We start from the raw sequence: 20,453 nt of genomic DNA, 5'->3' as shown, positions 1-20,453 counted from the left end.
GTAATCAACCTCAATAATTGGCTCCTAAACTAGGAAATGTCGGTATATTCATGTATTGTTTTATCTAAGCTACTTATCTCGATAATGAGATGTTCTATCCAAGCTACGTATTTCACTAATGATTGGATACGGTCAGTATATAACACGTTTGGTCGTGAGATTCGTCTAGAGGGGGACTTTGGCTCGAGACCTGTCGTTCAGGCCTCGGTACTTTGACGGCAGAGCCGATAAAGGGCGGCGGAGCACGAGGACGGCCTCGGGAGGCACGCTGACATCGGGAGAAGAGCAAAACGTAAAAGACTGCTCTCGCACGGGATGCTTAACTAGGGAAGGCATCCCCGCGATGTACGGATGTTCTCGGTGGACGACCGACCAAACGGATGCATCCGAAATGGCGGTGATTAAGTAAGACGGCTCTGGGGTGTGGACAAAGCCCGAGGAAAGGATCTGTCCGCGTAAGAGATGTACGCGGAGAGCCGTGGAGCTCAAACGGTGCTGTCAGACACGAGGATTGTCTCGAGAGACGTCGTGACGAGAATGAGAGGGCTCCGGGGAGCGGAGGGAATGTGGGTGTGGAGACAAACAAAGGACAAAAAATAATTTGAAAAAAACGCGAACGGAATACAGGTAGCCAGGGTACATTAAAAGCGATGGTTAATAAAGAAATAATGAAATAAATAAGAAATATTGATGGCAAATTACAGGGGAGATGTAGAAATAAAATTTAAGAGGTCAGCAACGAGGAAAACCGAGACGAAATAATTTAAAAACAAATGCGGTGACCGAGATACGAGCCAATTGTAAAAGCCCAGGGATGAAGAGACAAAAGAATTTAAAAATACCGATGGCAAACCGAAACACCGCTGTTGCAAAATGGCCAAGCAAAATAAATTGCTTAGCGTAACATAAAAACTTAAGCGATCGGTCAAACGCCTATGACGTGTGATCTGTCACACGAAGATCCTTCGGCTAGGTGAGCGTGATAAACGCCTCCCCGGAAACGCGTATGTGGAGAGGCTCCGTGTCTCATTGAGAGACTCCTAATCGGAAGCCCTCGTCCTTCAACGTCAAGGCCCTCTGAAAAAGAACAAACTAGCTGAAGGCAGGCGGGATGTAAGAAAGCGCAGACGTAAACCAAAGAAAGGCCCATTCTAAAACCTAGACGAAGTTCGAGAAAGGATCCTCTCCAGAAACTGCTATAGACTGCCGAGGACCTCCGTGGAAGCCCCTCAGGGACCTAAATCGCACAGGTAATAGTTATATAACGACGATAATGAGTTAATGAATAGGCACATAACGGGATGATATGAGCTTTGGCTATGGTAATTTACGACAGGCGAGTTAGGCAGAACGATTCCCTCGCGTACCCGGCCGGATAAAGTAATCCCGATGCGTTAATGCTAAACCTGGCGTTAAGGAGGGTTCGTTGCAGATTTCAGTAGAGAATTTCGGCGACCCGGGTGGGATGCTGCCTCGGAAACTTGATGAACCCATGGGATTGTGAAGACTCTGGCGTCGCCTAAGTGTTTTTCGGGGAGATCCTCCGAACCCCTGATCTGGTGAGTTTGGAGTAAGAGCCCTGGTGGGTTTTTTTTTGGTTGTTTTGGTTGGTTGGTTTGTTTGTTTGTGTTTTTTTTAAGGCATTACCAAAGGTAACACAGACTGGAAAAGCCTGTCCGTAAGACTGGACGCAAGAAATTCCCATGGGACTCTGCTATTAAGGGAAACCCGGGAAGAAAGGCGAGATTACACGTTATTACAGTGACTTGCCCAGAGTGTCGCCTGGGGTCAGAAGAAAGCCTCGATCGCACGTAAGGTGCAGGCTAGGGTATCGTGGGGCATTGGCCAATGTCCATGTCTAATTATTATCTTGTATAACAGCCTTGTTTAGTCTGTTAGGCGGTGTCATAGTTTTGTGTACGTAATTGTTTATTTTGTTTAATGTGGGTTCCGACCGGTCTAAGGGGTCTGAGAGCGGTCTTTTCAAAAAGTCACCTCTGGAATGTATATTAAAATATTGGAGGGACGTGGGAAGCGAACCCCTTATCTGGGAAACAATTAATTGGCTATTGTAATTGTTGGTGGCCACTGTACGTTTTAGAAGATCGAGAGAAGTGGCCAAAGAACGGACCTTACAGCTTAACACTATATACTGTCGATGTTGTTTTGTTGGAGGGAAGGGAAACAGGAGGATGTAGGTAGTGAGGGCCTGGCGGTCGGAAGATATCGCGCTGTACGGAAAGATAGGGCCCCTTTTTCTGATACCCTGATAGCCAATAGTAATGTAGCAGTGATGTAAGCAGACAGAAGTGACGTTGTAAACCCAAGCTATATAAGGCCTGTATATTCCTCAATAAAACACCATTTGCCATCGACCACATTGGTGTCTGTGAGCTGATGGCCCGAGCGGCCTGGGGTTGGTCGCCGTGCTGTTCCTGAGCCAGGTCGCCATGCCTCTGAAAGGCAACAGGAGGAAGTGCCTTAGGTTGATTTGTCTTGTTGTGGCTAAATCATCCGGAATGGCAAAAGGATGATGTATGATTCCGAGCGACCCTACCGTTTTAACATAAGAGAAGGAATGGGGAAAGAAGTTAAAGATGTGCTGTTCACAGCACAGATGTCTGAGCCCCCTGCACGCCAACCAGACCCCGTGCACCTTGCTGGCCTGTGACGCACACCAATGAGTTCCTCCATAGCACAACCACACCTCCTAGACTTCAATGAGTTCCTCCATAGCACAACCACACCTCCTAGACTTTGCCTGGTGACCCCGCACCCCACCAGACTCCGTGCTCACTACTTGGCCCCCCTGGACCATCTCTGGGCCCCCAGATGGCCAACTACACCCCCTGAACCTCACCGAGAGCCCCTACGCCTCGCCTGGACCCCGTGCACCTCAACCAGCCCCCCTGCAGCCCAACAAGATGCCCGGCACACCAAACTTACCCTCTATACACCAAGACCTCTGTAGTCCGCTTGGCCCTGGTGTGCTAACTCTGAGTGCCTCACACGCCAGTCGTACCCCCTGACGGCAACCAGATGCCCTGCACCCTGTCAGTGTCATCTGAACCCCAGCCAGCTCCCCTGCACGATGCCTGGACCCACTGAACCCTGTCTCAGCCCTCTGTACAACAATGAGATCCCCTGCACCCCAACCGGATCACCAGCAACTCGCCTGGCCCCCACGCACCTTGTCTGGACCCCCTGCAAAACAATCAGATGTCCTGCAGCCCAGCCAGATGACTTGCACATTCCCTGGACACCTGTGACACCAACAAGACCCCCTACACATTGCTTGGGCCCTCGGCATTTCAACAAGATCAGCTATAACCTAGCTGGACCCTCTGCACACTCTCTGGGGCCCCTACACCCAAACCAGGCTCCTTGCACCTTGCTCGGACACCCTGTACCCAGTCTTTGCAGCATGAATCCCAACCAGACCCACTGAATCCCAACAAGACCCCCTGCACCTTGCCTGGCTCCCCTGCAGACCAAGGAGACCTCATGCACACCAGCAAGACCCCCTGAAACCTGTCTAGACCATCTGCACGCTGTCTGGGCCCCATGAACCCCAATGGGACCTCCTTCACCCCAACAAGACCCCATGAAGCCTCTGTGGGACCCTTGAACCCAGCCAGACTCCCTGCACATTGCTCGGACCCCTGCACTCCAACCAGATGCCCTGAACTCCAACCATATCCCCTGCAACCTGTCTGAAACCCCTGCACCCTAAAAAGAACCCCTGCACCTCGCCTGGACCTCCTGTAAACTCTCTGTGCCCCAGGAAACCCAAACAGACCCCCTGCACCACAACCAGACCCATTGAAACCTGCTCAGAACACCTGCACGTTGTCTCGACTCTCTGCACCCCAACCACACCCGCTGCAATTTGCCTGGCCCCCCTTCATACTGTCTGTACCCCATGAAGCCCAACTGGAACTCCTATACCCCAAAAATACCCCTCTGCATATGAACAAGACCCCTGAACCCCAACAATGCCCCCTGCACAGCAACCAGGACCCCTGCACGTTGTCTGAACCCCCACCACTGCAATGACACACCCTGCACACTGTCTGGGCCCTGTACATCGCAAACAGACCCCCTGCACCCTAAACAGAATCGCCTGGACCCCCTGAACCTTGACTGAACATCCTGCACCCCAACCAGAACCACGCAACGTGTCCGGGTCCCCTGCTTCCCAAAGAGGTCCCTGGAGCCCTGTCTGAACCCCCTACAAACCAACAGGACCCCCTGCACCCTGTCTGGTCCCTCTGAACCACAACCAGAATCCCTGCACCTTGCCTGAATGCCTTGCACCACAAACAGACACCCTGAACCCCAACCGGTACCTCCTGACCACTCTCTGAACCCCCCCGCACAACAAGATACCCTGCACCCTGTCTGAGCCCCCTGCATCACAAACCAACCCTCTGCATCCCAATCACACCCCCTGCACAACAAACACAAGTCCCTGCGACTTGCCTGGATCGCCTGAGCACTGTCTGAACCCACTGCACCCCAACCAGAACCCCCTGCAACGAGTCTGAGTCCCCTGCTTCCCAAACCACTCCCTGCACAACAAACAGAACACCCTGAACACTGTCGGAAGCCCCTGCACCCCAGCGAGACCCCTGAACCCTGTCTGTGCCCTCTACATCCCAACCATACCCACTGTAACTCAAACAGAACACCCTGTAACTTGCCTGGAACCCCTGAACGCCGATCAGACCACCTGCACCTTGCTTGGACCCCCCTGAACACTCTCTGAACCACCTGCATCTCAACAAGACTCCCTGCACCCTGTCTAGAACCCCCCTGCATCACAAACAGCAGCCCTTGCATAGTTCCTGAACACTCTGAACCCTGTCTGAACCCCCTGCATCCAAACGACAGCCCTTGTGACGTGTCTGGGTCCTCTGCTTCCCAAACAGAACCCGTGCACCCCAACCCGACCCCCTGCACAACAAACAGAACTCCATGCAACTTGCCTTGAACACTGTACACCCCAACAAGACACCCTACACCCTCTCTGGGATCCCTGCACCCCAAACAGAAAACCCTGCACCTTGCCTAAACCCTCTGAACCCTCTCTGGGCCTCCTGAATCCAAATGAGACCGTCCGCACCTTGCCTGGAAGCCCTGTGACACAAAGCAAAGCAGATCCCACGCACCACAACCAGAACCCCCTGCACATTGCCTGAACGCCGTGAAGGCTGAAACGCCTGCACCCCAGCAAGAACTCTTGCGCCATGTCTGGGGCCCCTGCATCCCAAACAGATCCCCTGCACGCAAAACAGAAACCTCTGAAACTTGCCTGGACACCCTGAATGATATCTGAACCCCCTACACCCTAACAACACACCCTGCACAATGTCCGGGTTGCCTGAATCACAAACAGACACCCTGCACCCCAACCAGAACACGCTGCACTTTGCCTGGATGCCCTGAACCCTGTCTGAGACTCCCTGAACCACAACAAGAACTCCTGAACCCTGTCTGGGTCCCCTGCATCCAAACCAGACCGCCTGCACCCCAATCAGAACAACCTGCACCTTGCCTGGATCCCTGGAACCCCGATCAGATCTTCTGCACATTGCCTGGAGCCTCTGCAACCCAAACAGACCCCCTTTACCCCAACCAGAACCACCCGCACCTTACATGGAACCCTAAACGCTGTCTAAAGCCCCTGCACCCCAACCAGAACACCCTGCACCTTGCCTGGATGACCTGCACCCTGACAAGAACTCCCTGCACCCCAACAAGTCACTCTGCACAGTTTCTGGGCCCTCTGTATCACAGATAGAGCCCCTACACCCCAAACAGAATCCCCTACGCTTTCCCCAGATGTCTGAACCCTGTCTGGGCCCCCTGAACTCCAATCAGACACACTGCACGTTGCCTGGATGCCCTGCACCCCAACCAGAAACCCCTGCAACTTACCTGAACCCCCGAATCCTGTTGGAACCCCCTCCACACCATCAAGATCCCCAGCAGCACGTCTGTGCCCCCTGCACCCCAAATGCATCCACACACCCCAACCAGAACCCCCTGAACACTGTCTGAAGCCCCGGCACCCAAACAAGAACCCCTGCAACATGTTTGTGTCCCCTGATTCCCAAACAGAACCCCTGCACGGTGTCAGAACATCCTGAACATCTACGAGAACCCCTGCACCCTGTCCGGGCCCCCAGCACACCAAACACCGCCTGCAGCCCAACCAGAACCCGCTGCACCTTCCCTGGACTCCCTGAACCCTGTCTGAGCCCACTGAACCACGACCAGAACCCCTGAACCGTGTCTGGACCCGTTGCTTCCCAAACAGACCCCCTGCACAAAAAAGAACACTCTGAACCCCATCTGAAGGCGCTGCACCCCAGCAAGAACACCAGAACGATGTCTGGGTTCCCTGCATCACAGACACCCTGCATCTCACCTGGACATCCTGAAGCCCAAATGGAACTCTGCACCCCAACCAGAAGCCCCTGCACATTGCCTGGACCCCCTGAACCCTCTCTGAAGACACTGCATCCCAACCAGAACTGCTTGCACCTTGCCTGGACAACCTGAACCCTAACCAGAACCCCTGCAATGTGTATGGGACCCTCAGATCTTAAACAGACGCCCTGCACCCCAACCAGAAGTACCTCAACCCTCTCTGAACCCCTTGAACAACAACAAGAAATTCCCTGCACCCTGTCTGGGCCCCCTGCATCCTGACCAGACCCCCTGCAAGTCATGGTATAGACGGACAGATGACAATATGGGTTGCAGATCAATGATGATGATTATTTTTATTATTTATTTATTTTATTGCCCTTTTTTACACACCTTTTATAACCCTTAAGGCAAGCCAGTGCAGTCAGATCACAGCCTATTGGCAGTTGCTGAACTTAGTTACTATTGGCCTTTTCCCTATCAACCTCCTGTAACTAAGGACTATGCCCTAAAAATCTACAGTTGTGATTTAATGTGCTACAGTTGCAGTTTCTCGTGGTTTCCCACGGTTAGTCTAGCAAGCATTGTACAGTTGGCTTTTGTTCCTCTCTCACGGTTAGCCGGTACAAGCTGGGCATGTTGTACTACTAAGGATACATTTTTATCTGTTCAAGGGCGAGAACCCAGTCAGGATCCACGCTCCGCTCCCTTTCAGGGTCCCCTGCCCAACTGTCGACCCCCATACTTGCACACCACCCAGAAGCCCCTGAGCCCTGTCTGAACCCCTTGCAAAATAACAAGACCCCCTGCAACCACACAGAAAGCCGTACACCTTTCCTGGGCCCTCAGAACTCCAATCGGACACCCTGCACGTTGCCTGGAGCCCTTGAACACTCTCTGAGCCCCCCGCACCCCAACGAGAACCCCCTGCAGGTTGCCTGGACCCCCTGAACCCTGTCTGAACCCCCTACACCCCAAGCAGAACCCTTGCAACGTGTCTAGGTCACCTGCTTCCCTGCACGCCAAACAGAACCCCCTGCAACTTGCCTGGACCCCCTGAGCCACAATCAGAATCCCTGCACCTTGCCTGGAGGCCCTGCAAACCAAACAGACCCCCTGCACCCCAACCAGAACCTCCCAAAACTTCCCTGGACCCCATGAACCCCGTCTGAACCACCTGCACCGTGTCTAGGCTCCCTGCATCTGAACCAGAAGCATGCACCCCAACCAGAAATGGCTACATCTTGCCTAGACCCCTGAACTCTATCTGAACATGCAGCACCCCAACGAGACACCCTGAACCCTGTCTGAGCCCCCTACACCCCAACAACAATCCCTGCACCGCGTCTAGGTCACCCACATCGCAACCAGACCCCACACAACACGACCAGAACTACCCGAAACCTGTCTGAACTCCCTGCATCCTGTCTGTGACTTCCGCTCCCCAACAAGACCCCCTGCACCCTGTCTGGGTTCTCTGCATCCCAACCAGACCCATTGCACCCCAACCAGAACACCCGGAACCATCTCTGAGCTCCCTGCACACCAACAGGAGCCCCTGCACACAGTCTGGGCCCCCTGCATCCCAAACAGAACCCCCGCGCCTTGCCTCGACCCCTTGAAAGCTCTCTGAGCCCCCTGCACCACAACAAGCACCCCTGTGCCCTGCCTGGGATCTCTGCAACCTAACAAGAACCCCTGCGCATTCCCTAGATGCCCTCCACCCCAAACAACCCCTCTGCATCCCGAAGAGTGTCTGAACACCCAGCATGCCAACAAGACCGCCTGGACCCCAACCAGAACCCCCTGCACATTGCCTGGACCCCGTGAACCCTATGTGGGCACCCTGATCGCCAACCAGAACCACTGCAACTTGTCAGGGTGCCCTGCACCCCAACCAAAACCCCTGCACCACAAACAGAAATGCCTCAACCCTGTCTGAACACCCAGCACCCCAACCAGAACACCTGCAGCTTGCCTGGAGGCCCTGCACCCCAAACAGAAATCCCAGAATCTCTCCTGGACTCCCTGAACCCTGTATGAAACCCCTGCACCCCAACCAGAATCCCCTGCATCTTGCCTGCACCTCCTGAACAACCGTCTGAACCCCCTGCACCCCAAACACACCCCACGCATCCCAGCCAGAACCACCTGCACTTTCTCTGAACCCCCTTGAACCAAAAGAGAACACCTGCAACGGGTCTGGTTACCCTGCTTCCCAAACAGAACCCCTGCATCCCAACCAGAACCTCCTGAACGCTGCCTGAACCACCTAAACCCCAACAAGACCCGCTGCACCCTCGTTGGGGCCCCTGCACACCAAGCAGAACCCCTGCAACGTGTCTAGGTCACCTGCAGCCCAAACAAACCCCACTGCACACCAACCAGAACCCCCTGAAACTTCCCTGGACCCCATGAACCCCGTCTGAACCACCTGCACTGTGTCTAGGCTCCCTGCATCCCAGCCAGAACCATCCACCCCAACCCGAAATGGCTGCATCTTGCCTAGACCCCCCCTGAACCCTGTCTGAACATGTAGCACCTCAACAAGACACCCTGAACCCTGTCTGAACCACCTACACCCCAACAAGAACCCCTGCACCGTGTCTAGGTCACCTGCATCCCAGGCAGACCACATGCAACACAAACAGAACCACCTGAAACCCGTTTGAACTCCCTGCACCCCAACAAGACCCCCTGCATCGCAACCAGAACCCCCTGAACAGTGTCTGAACACCTTGCACACCAAAAAGACTCCCTGCACTCTGTCTGGGCTCCTTGCATCCCAACCAGATCCCACTGATACTTGCCTGGACCCCCTAAAGCCTGTCTGAACCCTCTGCATTCTGTCTAGGCTCCCTGCATCCAAACCAGATCCCCTGCACCCCAACCAGAACCCCCTGAAACTTGCATAGACCCCCAGAAACCTGTTTGAACCCCCTGCACCCCAACAAGACTCCCTGCACCCTGTCTGGCCCCCCTGCATCACAAACAGCACCCCTGCACCCCAAACAGAACCTCCTCCAACTTCCCAAGAACCCCTGAACACTGTCTGAACCCCCTGCAACCCAGAAAGGCCCCCTGCACCCTGCCCGAGACCCCTGCATCCCAACCAGAACCCCTGAACCCTGTCTGAACCACGTGAACATCAACAAGACCCCTTGCACCCTGTCTAGCACGCTTGCACCACAACCAGACCCCCTGCACCACAACCAGAACCCCCTGCAACGTGTCTGTGTCCCCTGCTTCCCAAACAGACCCCCTGCACCACAAGCAGAACTCCCTGAAACAAGTCTGAACCCCCTCCACCCCTGCAATATCCCCTGCACCCTGTCTACAATCCCTGCAGCCCAACCGGAACACCCTGCACCTCGCCTGCACCCCTTGAACTCCGTCTCGGTGCCCTGAACCCCAGTCAGACCCTCTGCATCTCACCTGGATGCCTTGCATGCCAAACAGAACCCCTGCACGCTGTCTGGGCCACCTGCACCTCACCTGGACCCTCTGAACCCTGTCTGAATCCCCAGAACACCATCGAGACGCCCTGCACCCTGTCTGGGACCCTTGCATCCCAACCACACCCTGTACATTCCAACCAGTACCCCGTGCACCTTGCCTGGACTCCCTCAGCCCTGTCTGAACGCCATGCAGAGCAAACAGATGCCCTGCAACTTGTCTGGGTCCCGCGTTTCCCAAAACTCCCCACTGCAGTTGCTGGTACAGACTCGCTTCACCCACAGCCATTCACGCACACACACATGGATCCACCATTAACTGTGCTTAGACATGGAGGGCATCCAGCAAGTGGCCCTGGACCCTGACTCTCCATAGCTCCTGGGCATGCAAAACTCTGATGCTCTCATCTCCACCCCAGCTGCTGGTATATTTAATCTATTCGCTGCTCAGTTTTTCTCTAAACACCTTCATTTTTTTTTTTTTTTTTTTTTTTAAGTATTCAATGCTTTATTCATGTAACATTGTTTTGCACATAGTGAATTTATGGACTATCTCATGAACTGACCACAAAAGGGGTTACTGCATATGAGATATCTGAAAATCATTTGTTGTGCTTGGTCATCTCTAATGTCGCTTCTGTTTCTGGACTAACAAGATCTAACTTTTATAACATATTTTTTGCCCTGAATTAATTTTCTTTTAGCGAAATATATTTTGGTGACAAAATATAATGTATAGTGGTGACATAACTACAAAATCTACTCTACAACCATTTGCACAAATAGAATTACTGTCTGATGTTCATACAATGAATTTAACTCCTCTGCCTACTACCCAGAAGTGAAGTACTCATATGTAAAAAGAACTGTGATGCAGACTGGCCCATATATGTGCAGACTGAACAGAGGGGCCTTCCAAGCATCAAGAGAAAGCAAAGCAAGGGAGACTGCGGACAGCTAGGAAAAGCAAGATTCTGTAAGTCACTTGAATTACTTTGTATTAGTATGTCATTACTATTCTCATTAGTGTGACAGTATTAGTTTCTATCTGGAAAATCACTACAGAGAAAAGACTGCTTACTGCAGCAAAGTTTTATTTTATTTTTTTGTACTTCATTGCATTTTTTAAAAAATTATTATCAAGACTCTTTAAAATAGAATTGATTCTGTGCTGGTGAATTTTACGCAAAACACTGTTTACAGGAGGAGCAGAAAGGGAAATGCTGGTACCGACCAAAAGTAGAATTTGGTCCTGCATTTGCTAGTGATTTTCAACTTAAATATGTTCTAAAGTACATGAGTATAGCATAAGATGTAGGGGAAAAATACACAATATATAGCATAGCTCCACTGTTTATGGAGATTGTTTTCCGTAACAACAGTATTTCTCAGCCTAGGGAAGTACACCTCCATGGGCGTTTTGAATGGCAGCCTTTGAATGGGCTTTCACTTTAAGTAAATCTGTTTTCTTAAAGGCTCTCCAGCAAGCATTTGGAATGGATAATAGTGAAGTCTCCAGGTAATTTTGGTCTGTGGGAACAAGGTCTCTTACCTCTGTTAACCTATGTATGGAATCTTCCAGAGAAATGTACTTCCTTTTTCTACTTTCCACTCCAGCAGCAATGCCAGCTGTTTGGCAGCAAGGATGGGCACTCAGCCAGAGCTTTACTTGATCTAGAAAGGTTTTATCTTTCCTAATGTATACTGTAAATATTTTTTCTAGAAGACCTGATTTGAAACTTTCATGGATGATGCCCTGAGGCATCACAGAGCATTTCTTCTTCTTTTTGGGTATCTGCAGATGTAAATTCTGTGAGGCCAAAATATTTTGTCCATAATTCTTGCTGGGTTCCACGTGGCCCAAATGAGAGTTCAAAATGAATGACAGAGTTTGAATCAGGTCCAGCAAAGGATTACTCCATGCAGTACAAACATCAAGAAATCATTCTTAGCGGCGGTGCAGAAAGCTGAGGCAGAGCTGCCTATCCCATAAATGGTGCAATTAAGGTCAAACCGCTTCCACCCTGCCTCCTAGCCCTATGCCAGAGCCATTGCTAGTAACGACAGATCGGTTCGAGGCCAGCAGCAGGCAACAGGATCCTTAAGGCTAGGCTAAGTAGTGCACTATGCACCAGAGCCTGTCATCAACAAGAAACCTATTATACTCAGGGCAGGGGTAGGATTTCCCTTGCCACAAGGATGCAGGAAAGAGAAAACAGCAGGAAGAAATACAGGGCAAAAGGTGAAAGAGACAGCTTCCACATCCTCAGGACAGCAGTTATAGACAGATCCTCGTAGTTTTTGCTCTCCACTCCTAGAAGATACAGTCCAAGGGAAGACTCTGAAGTGGTCTGTACATTGTAGCCAAGAATCAGCCACAGATTTACGCAATGGCACTCTTGGAGCATCCCACTGGGTAGTATGGGGTATAGACTGGTACTATGTATTGTTCTCATAGGTGAGTTAAGGAAGAGAACTACCAAGAGAGTCCCAAATAGAGGTGCAGAGGGACTGGTCAATTTATACAAACAAGGACATAGAGGAGGATGACTGTATCATGTAGAAATTGGCTGAGTCCCTGACACAGCATGCCATGAGAACACTACTGTCAGAATGGCTGGCCTCTGGACAGCACAACCTAGACCATCAAAAAGAGAAGGAATCAACAGAAGCATTTAAAAAAACAAATGGCAACAGTTGTCAGAAAAGCACTTTTCAACCAGCAAGTAATATATGTGTGCAGCTGGAAAAGGCAGTAGCATGGCTTTATGCTCAAAATCACTTCTGTGGAGTTGTCTGCGTGGCCAGTCTGATTGGATTCCTCCCAATTCATGATAGATGAACCGAGCAAATAAGAGGCAGAGACTGTACAAGAGTTATTCATTCAATGCATTTTGCTCTAGAGTTTTTTCCCACCATGCAAGGTTAATGGGCAGCACCAATCTTAACTCTCCACACTGGTAGCCACATGGCTGAGCTGGCTTCTGAGAATTTTGCACAGTGCTAAAAAGCTTGAGGTTTACATTGCGTTAATGTCTGTCACTGTATGAGTACATGCTAAAGAGATTATTTTTATCCAGCAAAAATAGGTCTCATGAACCATGTCTGTCACCACCTCATGAGGAACCACCTGGGATAAACTTCATAGATATCACCAGGCAACTTTGAATGAGAAAACAGTTACAGCCTGGTGATGAAAAGAGGCTCATCAGGTCCTACTAGGCAGCCCTACAGCCACAAACACATCTGTCTTGTGTCCAAATCAACTTGTTTCCAGTGAGAAGGAGGTCCGTGCATCCTTGCCACCACACCAAAAGAAAAAGACAGGTGAGCAAGTTTTGTGCTTCCATGTGCAGAACGAGAGCTCCATCTACCTGCTCCATGGCATCAGTCAGTACCACACCATGAGCTCTGACAGATACTCTGCAAGAACATCCCATTGCAAGCTTCATCTGGTAGCAACTATGACAAACAAACAAGCAGCTTCTAGTTAGAATTGTAGTACTGGAGGCCAGACTGCTGAAAGGCAGGCTCCTGGCTAAAAGGCAGTCAGACCTCTCATGCATCTGGGAAGCACAAGAATCATCATTGGACTGTCTGGTGTCCTGGGCTGAGTGAGTGGTGGAGTTTTTTGGTGGCAGGGGAGGGGGCTATCGGGGCGGCCCCCTGTGAGAAGCTTCTCGAAGCTCCCCCAGCTCCAAGTCAGATCCACTTCTGTTTGGAAAATTGAGCCCATCAGATGCACCTCTGTGATAACGTATTTAAGAAGGGATGTGGTGACGTGCAGTGGGACTCGTGAGGAGGAGTTGCTGCAGCTGCATGAACACCAAGGTCAGTGGAGGAACGGAGGAAGAAAGGAGAGGGGAGGTGTGCTGGAGCAGAGACCCCCCTGTATCCTGTGGTGAGACGGCAGGGCGGCCCACCCCCTCCCCCCCCTCCGCCACCCATGAAGATCTACGGTGGAGCAGACATTGATTTGTGGCCTGTGGCTTCTGCTTGTATGATCAAGGCTCTGTGCCCGAAGAAGGCCGGGGTCTCGTGGGAAAAGGTAGCCCTGCTGCTGTAATTCAGCGCTGGGAGGATTGCAGCATGTGGGGGAGTCCCACGCCAGAGCAGCTTGGGAAGGGCTGCAGCCGTGGGAGGGAATCCAGTCGGAGGAAGTCCCAGCTGATTTCTGTCTACAGTCTGTCTGTGCACTGGAAGGAACTCATGGTGAGTCTGTTTATCACGTCTCAAGGGAGGCAGAGGAAGCTGTAACACGTTAAATGGTGCCAGCATTGAGCTAGGAGAATATAGTGACAGAAAGTTGGAGTGCTGGTAGAAAGTCTGGGGGAGAGGTGTTTGAATACTGTTCTGCTGGTCCCTGGTCTTGACTTTAGCTCCTTCAAAGAGCAAAAGGCAAATGTGCATGCTGACAGATGAGTCAGCGCTCTGCCAGTTTTCCTGCCCCCCTGGCCAACACCCACATCTGTCCGCTCCACCTCCTTTGTTCTCCTTATTACTATTCCAGGTCTTTCTCTATCAGATTATATGTTCAGCCATACTCTCTTACTGACTCACACTTTTCACATCCTTGTTCCTATCCTCATTCTAAAGGACCTGCTAAACCATATTATTCTTCCCTATCACTCTCTATCTAATCTATCCTACCGCTGCTGCACATTAATGTTACCTAAAAACCCTACCAAAAAATCTTGTTCTCCTTTGATTTTCTGTACTCCTCTGCTCACTTATCCGTGAGCCAATGTGAATATGGCTCAGGTCAGCACTTTTATACTGGCATCAAGCTGTTTCTCTTCTGGAAATCTCCTTCCTGAGATGTCCAAGTGATTTAGTTGTGGCCCAAGAACAGTTAAATATAATAGCTTTGAAGGTAGAGATGCAGGACATAGACATACTTAAGCGAAGGGAGGTGCACTGCAACAGAGTGCAATTTCTATTTAAAGAGCAAATGCGTATAGTTATGTGCATGTTCTGCCTATAGATGAGGACCAGTGGGCAGGATCAACAAATGAAAAATACTTAGGCAGCTGACCATACATGATAAATTAGCTTCTAGAAGTCTGTATGAGATCAAATATGGCTTTGATTTATCTTGGAAGCTAATAGAAGTGAGCTACATCTTTCACCACGATAGCCTTTGCTGACACTCGATGTCACTTTTAATTCTATCCACAGTCATTCTGCTATACATAAATGATGCTTCCAGGTTTAGTATAGAAGCAGCTGGTGACCCATCTCATGCCACATTAACATGGCAGATGAGGGCTCCAGGGCACATCCTCACTAAGCAAATTTTACATCAGCTCTCTCACAGCTTGTCCTGTACATCTTAGCATTTTTTTATCCTGTTTTTTTGTTTGTTTGTTTGTTTGTTTGTTTTTTAATAGTATCTTACTCTCCTCAGCAGAAAGTCCACATTCAACAGATCTGAAGAAAAGCATTTTTGTTGTCATATAGTTCCTAGGAGGAACAATGCATTACTTATCGATTCTTTTCCTAGCAGGAGGTCTAGCCAGATCTACTTTTCCTTCTGTTTTAGAGCATGTGCAACCACACTGTGAGCTGGGATCCCTTCCGCTTGCCAGGATTCACACAGCAGGTTCTGTATGACCTCAGCTGTCCTCTACACAATAGCCTAGAGAATGACAATTTAAAGATGATCCTGGGCCCTCCTAGATTGCAAACATGATTAAGGGAGGAATTCTGACCACTTAATTCCCGTGAACTTTCATGGGAGTCTCCTTAATGTCTCCTCTCAATCTGTCATTCAAAGGCAAGTGGTCTTTCTTACAAAAGCAACTCTCTGCAGGGTTCTGCATTAACCAGGCCAGGAAGACAGATTTCATACAACTCTTCAGATCCCACTTAGTAAAATACCTTCAGTTGCTTTATAGGTATTTAACATAAACTTCACTTCTTTATGATCTCTCTCACAGATTATATTCTACACCTAAAATTATTCTTAAAACCCTCTCTGTGCTTGTTATCACAATTTAAATTCCATGACTAAATAAGCCTTTGAATAAAGAAAGTCTGTAAGATTTAATTGTTTTCAATTAGGTGTTCATGCTGGCAGCATATTCTCTCTTAAGAAAACTGACAAGTCTTAAAGGCAGAAATTCTTAACCCCCGAGTTAAAAAACAAACCTTCCAAAACCTATATCCTTCCAAACTTTCTCTAGATGAGGAAGAGAAACAAGATAGAACACAAAAACAATTTAACAATTTGCACAGACCATCTCTGATACAGAACAACTAAATGATTATTTTTTATGTAAACTGCTGTGTTAAGTATTTAACTTTTGTGTAATAGGCCAAGATAAATATTCATAATAGAGCAGCACTTGGAAAATAATCCCTATCAGAGACCCAAATATATCAATGGAAATAGAACATGGTGACAAGTTTATCTTGCTCCTGTTGTAGTACTGCACACGTATTCAAAGTACACCGTGATGAAAGGTCTTCAGGATGAAGCTCCTGCCAGACGCATTGACACGCATCCAGCAGCGTGAGGCAGGAATCACACCTGTCTGACCACCCAACCTCTCCGCCCCCAAACTACCGCCCTGGCTGTAAGCGTAACCGAGTGGCTGGTGAGCCGCCTCCCACGCTTTCTCCATTTACCACCCAGCTATTTTATGTAGGCAGCTAGAAATGGATTTTCGTGTGTATGAACATGCCTGGATGGAAGCTGCAGCTGTTCAGCTGTTGATTTATCATCTATTCAGCTTCTCTGACACAGGTCTGGCAACCCTTGTAAGACTGGGGGAAGATGGAGTGGGAACAGGAGACGGCTGGTGGTTGACAGCTGGTTCAGCCTCTGCACTTTAATTGGCTCTGAATATGTCTCAACACCCTAAATTTGGCTGACACTCAGTGTTCATCAGGAGAGGATATAAAACCACAAAGAGAGGAAGGTCCGAGTGAAGTGGAAGATTTAAGGAGGAAAAGATAACCTGATTTTAGCCTGTTCATGGTTACTCATGCTAGGCCTTTAATAGGAGACAGAAGCCCTTTTGAAGAAGGTAAGAGCCCACGTTTCCAGAAAACAGATTACAAGAATGCCCCTAATTATGCCTTGTAAGAACCAGAAACTTCTGTCCTGGGTTTCTACTTGTCTCCCCACTGTGATAAACTACATTTGAGAGATGAAAACTGTATCTCTGCTTTCCTGTCCAGGAACATATTTACTGAAAAAAAAAGGAACAAGTGTATAGCTAAGGAAACTGTCTCCCCTTTACCTCCTCCCCAATACCATCTCCCAGTGACTAGAACACTCTGAAGGTCACTTGTTAGCAATGCACCTCCTTGGCTGGACAGCCTTTCTCTCACACCCCCATCCAGCTCAGGACCATGGCTTGGTCAGTTCTTTCATCTTCCCGCCTTCAGCAGATACAAGTCTGGTCAGATATACTGCTGAACGCTGCTCTCTGTGCCTTCTCCAGTCATCCTATGGGCTGCAAAGGCTACAGAAGAGATCAGAGCTGGTGAGCGTGAAGGATGTGATGCATCAGAGGCTCGCAGCAAGATTGTGGGTGACCAGAATGAAGGTCATATGGGACAAAATCCTGGAGATGTCCCAGAGGGTGCTGGAGAACCTGTTGGTCACCTCTCGGCTGCTGTGTCACCCTGGTGGAATCACACCCATGTCAATTGAGAGTTTCAGAGAACAGAACTAAGGTTGCATCACACGGGTATGATGTATTTGCATCTCACCCTTTCCAGGGGTGTAAACTAAGCCACATTAAAGGTATGAGACACTATCTGTTTTTATCTGCATTAATGAGTTCAGAGCGTTTGTTAAAAAAATAATAGATTAATAGCAAGCGTTGGGAAACACTGTCCTGTATATATCCCACTTAGGTATTCAACTCAATTGCCATTATCTACCAAAATGTACGAACTATTCACACAATTGGAATTGCAGTCATCAGAATGTCAGTCATTAATTACAAGGTTACCAAAGAATCCAGCACTGTCACTGTTGCCAAATCAAAGATGTATTTGATGAAGCTGAAATTGAAATATGACCTTGTTGTGTTTAAGCCCAGAGGGCAACTGAACACCGCACTCACTCACTCCTTCCCCCTCAGGAATGGGGAGGAGAAAATGAAACAAAATGCTCATGAATCCAGAGAAGGACAGGTATGTGTGACTTGCCAATTATGGATAAAAACTACCAATTGCAAAATTGGTAATTGCAAAAATTACCAATGGCAAAATACAGACTCAATTGGGGAAGAAAAGGAACATTAATTTAATTTGAACACCACCACCACCACTTAATTTACCAATCAGAGTAGGACAGTGAGAAATACAGCCACATCTTAAAAAACACCTTCTCTCCCACCACTCGGTTCTTCCTGGGCTCAGTTTCAAACCCAATTTCTCTATCTTCTCCCCCTGAGTGGCACAGGGTGGGCAGGGGATGGGGGGTGCTGTCAGTTCATCACACATTGTTTCTGCTGCTCCTTCCTCCTCACTGGGGAGGACTCCTCACACTCTTCCCCTGCTCCAGTGTGAGGTTTACTCTCAAAGGAGAGTCCTCCATGAACTGCTCCAACGTGAGTCCTTAACATTGTTCTTCATGAACTGCTCCAGCGTGGGTCCCTTCCATGGGGTGCAATCCTCCCAAACATGAACTACAACAGCAGGGTCTCCCCTCAGAGTCCCAGCTTTTGTTGGGCACAGTCACCTGCTCTGGCATGGGGTCCTCCACGGGTCACAGCTGGGCATCTGCCCCACCGTTAACCTCCACGGGCCGCAGGTGGGCATCTGCCCCACCGTTAACCTCCACGGGCCGCAGGTGGGCACCCGCCCCACCGTTAACCTCCACGGGTCGCAGGCGGGCACCTGCCCCGCCGTTAACCCCCACGGGCCGCAGGTGGGCATCCGCCCCGCCATTAACCTCCACGGGCCGCAGGTGGGCATCTGCTCCGCCGTTAACCTCCACGGGCTGCCAGGATACAGCCTGCCCTCTCACCACTGGCTGGAGAGGGGCGTGTCTCCCCCTACTCCTTCTTTCTTCCACTGATCTTGGTGTTTGCATAGGTGTCTTCCTCATAACTCCTCCTCCTCTCCAGGTTCCCCTTCCTAAATACGTTATCACAAAGGTGCAGCTGCTGTTGCTAATTGGCTCAGCCCTGGCCAGAGGTGGGTCTGACTTGGAGTTGGGGGAGCCCTGAGAAGCTTCTCACGGGGGCCACTGCTGTAGCCCCCTCCCCTGCTATCAAAATCTTGCCACACAAATCCTCATCCAAGAGGGAGCTGTAGCTGTGTTCTCTGTGACAAGCAGCCAGATTAAAACACTTTATAACAGATTAATTAAATTACCTCAGAAGTAATGAGGCTACATTTTTAGTCATTAGTTCTATAACTTAAAAGTTAAATACTACCGTAAAGAAACTGAAGTAACAAAAAAAAGAGTAGATACAAGGACACTGCATTACTGGCATAAAATAGGCAATGCTAGTATGAGGCATTTTAATATGACGTTAGTAATCTGAATCAAGCACTTGAACTTCTCCACAGCAAACATTGTGTCCCCTGAGGTTAGGATCTTTTCATCATCTGCATCTCACAAGTTCAGCAGTGAGAAGGAAGCTCTTTGGAAAAGAAAGCAAATTTTTCTGATGATCAAAACTATATTTGACTTTCAAATTTTCTGAGAGCCTTAACTTCAGTGAGTAGTTTCATTCAGTAAAGGACAGCTGATTTAAAATCAACCAGTCTTTTAAAAAAATCAATCCTTGCAAGGGACTTCTCACTTACTACCTTTAGAGGGAAATTCTCACTTTAAGGAGACAAGATTAGAAACATACTTGATTTAGATTTCTTAATGGAGATGCTAGAAACAGAGAAGAGTAAGAGTTGATGTTAAGAAAATGGTAATTTTTCTTGTCCTTGTGCCACAACAGGCCATTGGGTGTTATTTCACCATATTATACACACTTACAAAGGAAACATGTAACGTCTCCTTTTCTGCAGAGATATTTTAGTAACTTGCTACAAGCTTCGACGAATCATCATGGGACATGTGAGTGAACTGGCGTATTAACAAACCATGGCTTACAGATTTCTCAGAGCCTTCTTTCTTCTCCGTGTTCTTAAAATGTGGACCCCTGAGCAGGTTGTGCCCGAAACTTTCATCCCATGCCCTCTATTACACTCACATGCTGTTTGCTGCCTTGACCCTACAGAGAGAACTGACAAAGCACCATTGTAGCTTCAGAAATTCTGTCTAAAGGAACACAGTTCAAGTCAGTGAAATGCAACCCCTTCTGAGAAGACCTTAGCTGCTTCAGGAAATAGCCTGGCCCCTTCCAAGACAGTGCTGGGACTGGTGAGTCTCAGGCATACAGTGTCTCTCCTCAATCAAAAGCTGCTTTTGAGTTATTGCTTCTTATAAGGCAGTGGTCTCTACCAGCTAGACCTCAAAATGAAGTTGGAGATAATTTTAGCAAAGTGGGAAGTCATGCCCTTTTAAAAGATGGGAGCAGGGCAGGGAAGGAAATAAAAGAGATTATGAAGCTGCAGGGCTTGGAACTGCCTTCATAA

Source organism: Tyto alba, unplaced genomic scaffold (assembly GCF_018691265.1).
Source record: "Tyto alba isolate M040663 unplaced genomic scaffold, T.alba_DEE_v4.0 Super-Scaffold_48, whole genome shotgun sequence".
NCBI classification, from domain to species: domain Eukaryota; kingdom Metazoa; phylum Chordata; class Aves; order Strigiformes; family Tytonidae; genus Tyto; species Tyto alba.
This window is presented reverse-complemented; position numbering follows the sequence as displayed.